The sequence below is a fragment of the Coenobita brevimanus genome, chromosome 60 (genome assembly GCF_032717465.1).
Source record: "Coenobita brevimanus isolate Jiangsu-jjx chromosome 60, ASM3271746v2, whole genome shotgun sequence".
Taxonomy (NCBI): Eukaryota; Metazoa; Arthropoda; class Malacostraca; order Decapoda; family Coenobitidae; genus Coenobita; species Coenobita brevimanus.
In genome coordinates, this window is record NC_137013.1 from 42,695,068 (window position 1) to 42,703,255 (window position 8,188).

Here is an 8,188-nt window from a genome sequence, read left to right on the forward strand (position 1 = left end):
CGCCGTCCCTGCATTTTTCCTTCAGTAAGTGCCATTGTGGTGTAATAATTAAGTATAACTGCACTCTAAAAGACGTCCAAGACTACTCTGTTTCTAATACTCCACCACTGAGAGAGAGAGAGAGAGACTGACTTACCATGAAGCGGCCATGTTGAGGACTGACCTGTCTCATCATGCGACACCTGCCTGACCCTGTGCATCACCCCTCCCTGCTTAACCCCACCCTGCCTGCCTAACCCTCTGCCTCATCCATCCCTCCCTGCCTGCCTAACCCTCTTCCTCACCCCTCCCTCCCTGCCTGCCTAACCCTCTCCTCACCCCTCCCTCCCTGCCTGCCTAACCCTCTTCCTCACCCCTCCCTCCCTGCCTGCATAACCCTCTGCCCCACTCTGCCGTACCCCGCCCTTCCTAACCCCATCCTGCCAGCCTCCCCCCACCCTGCCTCACACGCCTGCCTTATTCATCCCTCCTCACCTTGCCTGCCCTATTCATCCCTTCATCACCCCACCTGCCTGCTTCACTTGGCCTTCATCTGAGCTGCAAGGGGTTAGGGGTCTTTACCAGGTGAAAACAAACCTAGTATACAAGGTTGCTTTAATAAAATAGTCTGGAGGCAACAAAATCAATAAATATAAATAAAATCCTGCGTGAATGTAAGGGGTTAAGATTTCCTCCCCTGAACGAAATTTAGTGGTAACCTGACTGAATTATTTTGGTGTGTACAGTAGTCAGCATCAATTCCTTTCCTTAGAACCGGTTTGTTTAGTTAAAATAATCGTTTTAGAAAGATTTGTTAAGTAGTTATTAATTTAACAATAGAACCCTATCTAAATTACTTCTTAATACGAAAGATTATAGGAAGATAACTATTCTCTTTTTACTCTAACTTGGCCTAAAATTGCTATCACTCCATCATGAAGGCTGAACTGTAACAGTAGATTAACATTTAGGATATGGTGCTAGCCATGAGAAAGTGCTATGGTATGGGTGTGGGCCTTAATGCTGTCTTTCTCTGTCATTGGGTCATGTGATACAAGCTTCAACAGAATACAAATTTGGGTCATGTTAGAATGAAAGGAATATTGTTCTATTAATAACAGGATGTCTAGTATTTCAATCATGTTGGCATGGCACTGTCATTCAGGCAGTTATAGGTGCTGTTAATTCATCACTAACAGGAAGCAGTATTTCTCGTTTGTGGGAACATGAATGTATACTAATCATCTCGTGTGTGTGTGTGTGTGTGAGAGAGAGAGAGAGAGAGAGAGAGAGAGAGAGAGAGAGATCCGCGGGAAAGGTGGAGCTGCTTGTACCCCTGGATAGGGTCCAAGCCGAACGTAAATTGTTGTATAACCCTACCTGGTTATGTATATACCATTTTAATGATCGTCTTATTCTCCCGTGAGGGAGTGGACCGATCCCGGAGGTACTGCAATACCGGGCCGATCCGCGGCAAAGGTGGAGCAAGCCCCTAGCACTTCGCCATGGTCCAAAAATCAGATTAATATCGTAGATCCCACATGGGGATCGTATCAGATATTAAGCTGATAAGAACAGATACTACACTTTGATCTTAGCCAAAAGGCCGAGAAGCGATGTCGAGCAACTGCAACCGTTGCAAGTCATTAAGAATGTTGTATGTGATCGCGCGATACTTACTGAGGCAAAGAGGGACACATGAGCCAGACAAACGTTTACATTGCAGGCTCCATAGCACCTGTATTTTAGCGATTTGTTATGCATATTATACGTTATTATGTATTGTGCTTTGTATGTATGTATTTGTTCATTATCGATCTATATTTTCTCAGTATTGTCTTAGCGGGTCGTATTCTATTGTAGGTAATGTTGAAGGCTTCACAGCACCCTTTACATAGCGATTTAGTATGTATTAGACCTTGCTCTTGTGTTTTATATCATTTATATATTTGCAGTGTCGTGTAGTTGGCCTCAGTAATGTATAATTGGATAAAAGGACGTGATATACGAACCAAATCGGTCAGTAATAGGTGCTAGGATCTGTATTTTGTGAGTTGTACCCTTCTGGCTCTGAGTCAAATCGCGCTATCACTTTCTGCCTCTAATCCAGTGTTTATAAATCTTCTTAAGCCAAAGGTGTGTTTAAGATCGTTTGTGTATTTATAGGGTGACTCATGTAGAACGCTCCATCCGTTGTATCATTTCTAGTGTGTCATTTGGCCAGCTCTGTCAGTGTTATCAGTCTCTAGGTTTCATTATTTATCCATTTTCTGCTCACACACCCACGCCCATATAGCAGACTGAGAGATACCGTCACGTGAGTCAGTTGTGGCGCTATTGAAGGACCACCCCGTATATTTCTTTTCCTTCTGTTGATTAAAAATGTTTATTATAGTAAAAGTATACAAAATACACATCAAAAGAAGGTGTTGAGTCTTGCCACACACCTCCTTAAGCAAATATATCTACCTATAGGCAGTAATTGCATACTGAAAAATGAAAAAAAGTGGAGTTAAAAGTGAAAAAATCGTAGTGACAGTATGTCTCCCCTTTGGCCTCAACATCCCACTCTCTCAAAGGTCTTAATTCTTTTTCTGTGTGGCGAAGAGGAATTAGAAAGGGGGTCTGATTTAACACTACAGATAAAGAGTAAAGTGATGTCTGATAATGCTTAACTGTCATGGAGGCTTAGTTACCCTCCAAATTGGTTAGAGTATTATGAAAACAGTTCCGGATATTGATTAGAGGGTTCAGGGGACACTACTACAGATTTTAATGGGCTAGTTAGATTATTGGAAAATTTTTATTTTCTGCTGTCCCATATAGCAATAGTAATAGCATTTGTCTTCTTAGTGTTATAGGGAAAGGATATGGTAGGATACTTATTGACAGGTACGGAAATAGCAGAGGAATTATTTGGAGAACAACAGGGAGGTTTTAGGAAGGGAAGAGGGTTTGTTGATTAGCTATTCATTCGTAGATCTTTAGTGGAAAAGTTTCTACAGAAGGGAAAGACGTTGTATGCGGCCTTCATGGATTTGGAGAAAGCATATGACAGCGTGGATAGACAAGGATTGTGGAAACTATTAAGGATCTATGGAGTAGATGGGAAGTTGCTGAATGCTGTGAAGAGTATGTATGATGGTGCTAAAGCTGCAGTGCGTGTGGATAGTGAACAGATTGAATTTTTTTACTTGAAGGTTGGATTGAAACAGGGATGTGTCATGTCTTCATGGGTGTTCAGTCTGTATATGGATTGGGTTATAAAAGAGATACAAGGTAGGGCAGTGGATGTTGGAGTGGCCCTAATGAGGGAGGACAGTATGTGGAAACTCCCTGTACTGGTGTTTGCAGATGATACTGTGTTGTTAAGGGAAGACGAAGGGGAACTGTAAGGCTTGGTGAATGAATTTGGGCGAGTGTGTAAGAAACGGAAACTAAAGGTGAATGTAGGGAAGAGTAAAGTGATGGTCTTTGAGAGAAGTGACGTCAGTGAATGTACAGTGAGGTTGGATGATGAGGAAATGGAAAATGTGAGTGCGTTTAAGTACTTGGGTAGTGTGATGAGTAAGGATGGAAGTTTGGAGGGCGAAGTGCTTGAAGGAATACAGCAAGGAAGAAAGGTTGTTGGTTCCTTGAGAGCAGTGATAAGAAACAGGGAAGTGAGCATGGAAGTGAAAAAGGTACTACATGACAGTATTGTAATACTAGCTCTATCGTATGAAAGTGAAGCTTGGACCCTGTTGAAGGGACAGAAGTCAAGCGTGAGAGCAGTGGAAATGAGTTATTTGAGAGGAGCATGTACAGTAGAGTCACACACAGAGACAGTCTGACAAATGAGGATTGAAGGAACGTTGTGATGCGGATGTGGATGTGATTGGAAGCGTTAGGAGAAACACATTGAGGTGGTTTGGCCATGTGGAGAGGATGGAGAGTGAGAGACTGACGAGGAGAGTGTATGAGTGATGTGGAAGGGAGGGAGAGGGAGGGGTAGGCCAAGGATGAGATGGAGGGCTGGGGTGGAAAGGTATATGAGATAGGGGGGTGCGAGCTGGGAGCAGGGCAGTGAAATGGCGGGGGACAGGGCGACATGGAGGCGCTTTGTTTGCAGCCACCCCTTACGAGATTAAGGCGTCTGGCAGTAGATAGATAGAATAGCATTAAAAGTAGTACCGTAGTAGTAGTAGAGGAGACTGTGCATTCTGTATTCTTAATGTTTAAGAGAAAAGTAATGTAATTTTCATAATATAGAGCTTTATCCGTCCCTGAGGAGGACCGATCTCAGAGATAACATTGTCTTAGTTAGAAAAGAGGGGACATGTTAGACGGCGTAGGGCAGGGAACAAAGCTGTGAAATATATGAAAAATAGTAAGAGTAGAGGGATAGTAAGCTGACCACTCATATATTTATTTATTTCGCTGGCAGTAACTATATTTTGCGTCCCTTTACACAGATATTTTTTCCATGAACAGCTTAATCCTACGTGGGTGTAGTTGAGAGGATCATGCGAAGTTATATACCGTGTATTGGGGACAATCGCTTCGGCCCAACTTGTACCCGGGCTCTCTAGGACACTTCACTACCCCATGCCGGTGGGTAGGGTGTGTTGTATGCCATTGTACTTATAGTTTTATGTGGAGTGACATGGAGGGACAGGTTGACGAATGAAGAAGTGAAAGAACGTTGTGGGGTGGATTGAGAAAATTAGGAGAAATACACTGAGGTGGTTTGGACACGTGGAGAGAATGGAGAATGAAAGACTGACTAAGAGGGTGTATGTAGGTGAAGTGGAGGGAGGGAGAGGGAGGGGGGGACAGGATAAGGTGGGATGGCGTTGAGAGGTATATGAGGGAGGGGGGAGTGAGTTGGGGGGAGGGCAGTCAAATGGTGGGTGACAGAGAGACGGAGGCGTTTTGTCTGCGGCCACCCCTTGCGGGATTAGGACGTCGGGCTATAGATAGATAGATAGATGTTCTGAGGGAGTGAAACGATTCTGGAGGTAATTTATTTCCTTCATCGATATAATTGTAATCAATATCCTTCCCTTTATGCTATTTTCTCAGTAACTTATGTATGTGAGTATAATTGGAAAAAATTATACCCATGTTTATTGGTCAGAAAAAAGTTTCCACTTACCTTTTACCAGGGACATCTACAACACTTGATTGTACCCATTGAACGTGTGTGTGTTTGCACGTATGTGTGTTTGTATGTTTTTATGTGTGTGTGTGTGTGTGTGTGTGTGTGTGTGTGTGTGTGTGAAATCCGCGGCAAAGGCGGAGCTGCTTGTACCCCTGGATAGGGTCCAAGCCGAACGTAAATTGTTGTATAACCCTATCTGGTTATGTATATACCATTTTAATGATCGTCTTATTCTCCCGTGAGGGAGTGGACCGATCCCGGAGGTACTGCAATACCGGGCCGATCCGCGGCAAAGGTGGAGCAAGCCCCTAGCACTTCGCCATGGTCCAAAAATCAGATTAATATCGTAGATCCCACATGGGGATCGTATCAGATATTAAGCTGATAAGAACAGATACTACACTTTGATCTTAGCCAAAAGGCCGAGAAGCGATGTCGAGCAATTGCAACCGTTGCAAGTCATTAAGAATTTTGTATGTGATCGCGCGATGCTTACTGAGGCAAAGAGGGACACATGAGCCAGACAAACGTTTACATTGCAGGCTCCATAGCACCTGTATCTTAGCGATTTGTTATGCATATTATACGTTATTATGTATTGTGCTTTGTATTTATGTATTTGTTCATAATCGATCTATATTTTCACAGTATTGTCTTAGCGGGTCGTATTCTACTGTAAGTAATGTTGAAGGCTTCACAGCACCCTTTACATAGCAATTTAGTACGTATTAGACCTTGCTCTTGTGTTTTATGTCATTTATATATTTGCAGTGTCGTGTAGTTGGCCTCAGTAATGTATAATTGGATATAAGGACGTGATATACGAACCGAATCGGTCAGTAACAGGTGCTAGGATCTGTATTTTGTGAGTTGTACCCTTCTGGCTCTGAGTCAAATCGCGCTATCACTTTCTGCCTCTAATCCAGTGTTTATAAATCTTCTTAAGCCAAGGTTGTGTTTAAGATCGTTTGTGTATTTACAGGGTGACTCATGTAGAACGCTCCATCCGTTGTGTCATTTCTAGTGTGTCATTTGGCCGGCTCTGTCAGTGTTATCAGTCTCTAGGTTTCATTATTTATTCATTTTCTGCTCCCACACCCACGCCCATATAGCAGACTGAGAGATACCGTCACGTGAGTCAGTTGGGGCGCTATTGAAGGACCACCCCGTATATTTCTTTTCCTTCTATTGATTAAAAGTGTTTATTGTAGTAAAAGTGTACAAAATACACATCAAAAGAAGGTGTTGAGTCTTGCCGCACACCTCCTTAAGCAAATATATCTACGTATAGTTAGTATTTACATAAGGAAAAATGAAAAAAAGTGGAGTTAAAAGTGAAAAATCATAGTGACTGTATGAGTCTCGCCTTTGGCCTCAACATCCCACTCTCTCAAAAGTCTTAATTCTTTTTCTGTGTGGCGAAGAGGAATTAGAAAGGGGGTCTGAATTAACACTACAGGTAAAGAGTAAAGTGATATATGATAATACTTAACTGTCATGGAGACTTGATTATCCTGCAAATTGGTTTGAGTATTTAAAAATAGTTCCGGATATTGATAAGAGGGTTTAGGACAGACTACTACAGATTTAATTGGGCAGGTTAGCTTATTGGAAAAGTCTTTTTCTGTTGCCCCATATAACAGTAGTAATAACAATAATAGTAGTACTTAGTAGTAACAGTAGTAGTAGATGTAGTTGTAGTAGTAGAGGAGAAACTGTGTTCTGTATATTAATGTGTAAAAGTAATAGGATTTTCACAATGTACTGTAGAGCTTTATCCGCCCCTGAGGAGGACCGATCTCAGAGATAACATTGTCTTAGGCAGAAAAGAGACGACAGATTAGACGGCGCAGAGCAGGGGAAAAGGTGTGAAAATATGAAAAACAGCGAGAGTAGAGGGTTAGTGAGGCGACCATTCATATTTTATTTGTTTATACATTAATTTCCCTGGCAGTAACTATATTTTGCGTCCCTTTACACTGATATTTTTTCCATGAACAGCCTAATCCTACGTGGGTGTAGTTGAGAGGATCATGAGAAGTTATATACCGTATACAGTATTGGCAGGGGCGCACCCAGGAATTTTCTAAGGGGGGGCCCGTAGTGATAGGTGAGATCAGGTAATCCGATAATTACTGGGAGGTCATATGCAGGTTTAGAGTCAGAGAGCTGCTGGCTCATGTGTTACTCTTTGTTTGTACTTGCCAGTTTTTCATGTTTTGCTGTTATCGAAATAAATATATATAAATTTTTAAAGGACCCAGAGAGCTAAGGGGGGGGGCCCTCCGGGTGCGCCCCTGTATAGCCTATTGGGGACAATCGTTTCGGGCCAACTTGTACCCAGGCTCACTAGGACACTTCACTACCCCATGACGGTGGGTAGGGTGTGAGTTGTTTACCATTGTACTTATAGTTTTATGTGGAGTGACATGGAGGGGCAGGTTGACGAATGAAGAAGTGAAAGAACGTTGTGGTAGGCTATACCAGGCCGATCCGCGGCAAAGGCGGAGCTGCTTGTACTCCTGGATAGGGTCTAAGCCGAACGTAAATTGTTGTATAACCTTATCTGGTTATGTATACACCATTTTAATGATAGATTTTTCTCCCGTGAGGGAGTGGACCGATCCCGGAGGTACTGCAATACCGGGCCGATCCGCGGCAAAGGTGGAGCAAGCCCCTAGCACTTCGCCATGGTCCAAAAATCAGATTAATATCGTAGATCCCACATGGGGATCGTATCAGATATTAAGCTGATAAGAACAGATACTACACTTTGATCTTAGCCAAAAGGCCGAGAAGCGATGTCGAGCAACTGCAACCGTTGCAAGTCATTAAGAATGTTGTATGTGATCGCGCGATGCTTACTGAGGCGAAGAGGGACACATGAGCCAGACAAACGTTTACATTGCAGGCTCCATAGCACCTGTATCTTAGCGATTTGTTATGCGTATTGTACTTTATTATTGAGTGTTGTGTGAATAATGCTTATATGTTGTCCGATATCGAGATATAAATAAAGGTTAATTAACCTTTGAAGGGAGTTTTTCAGGAGTGAGTTGTACCCCT

General features: G+C 42.7%; 3 non-coding genes across 3 annotated transcripts; all 3 read right to left on the bottom strand.

The window, feature by feature from the left end:
• Positions 1-1,404: 1,404 nt before the first annotated feature.
• LOC145403480 (U2 spliceosomal RNA) lies at positions 1,405-1,597 on the bottom strand. The gene has a single exon (XR_013898001.1). It is a non-coding gene; the product is annotated as a U2 spliceosomal RNA (small nuclear RNA).
• A 3,766-nt stretch (positions 1,598-5,363) lies between these two features.
• Positions 5,364-5,556, bottom strand: LOC145403481 (U2 spliceosomal RNA). The gene has a single exon (XR_013898002.1). It is a non-coding gene; the product is annotated as a U2 spliceosomal RNA (small nuclear RNA).
• A 2,176-nt stretch (positions 5,557-7,732) lies between these two features.
• LOC145403482 (U2 spliceosomal RNA) lies at positions 7,733-7,925 on the bottom strand. The gene has a single exon (XR_013898003.1). It is a non-coding gene; the product is annotated as a U2 spliceosomal RNA (small nuclear RNA).
• Between the last annotated feature and the right edge of the window lie 263 nt (positions 7,926-8,188).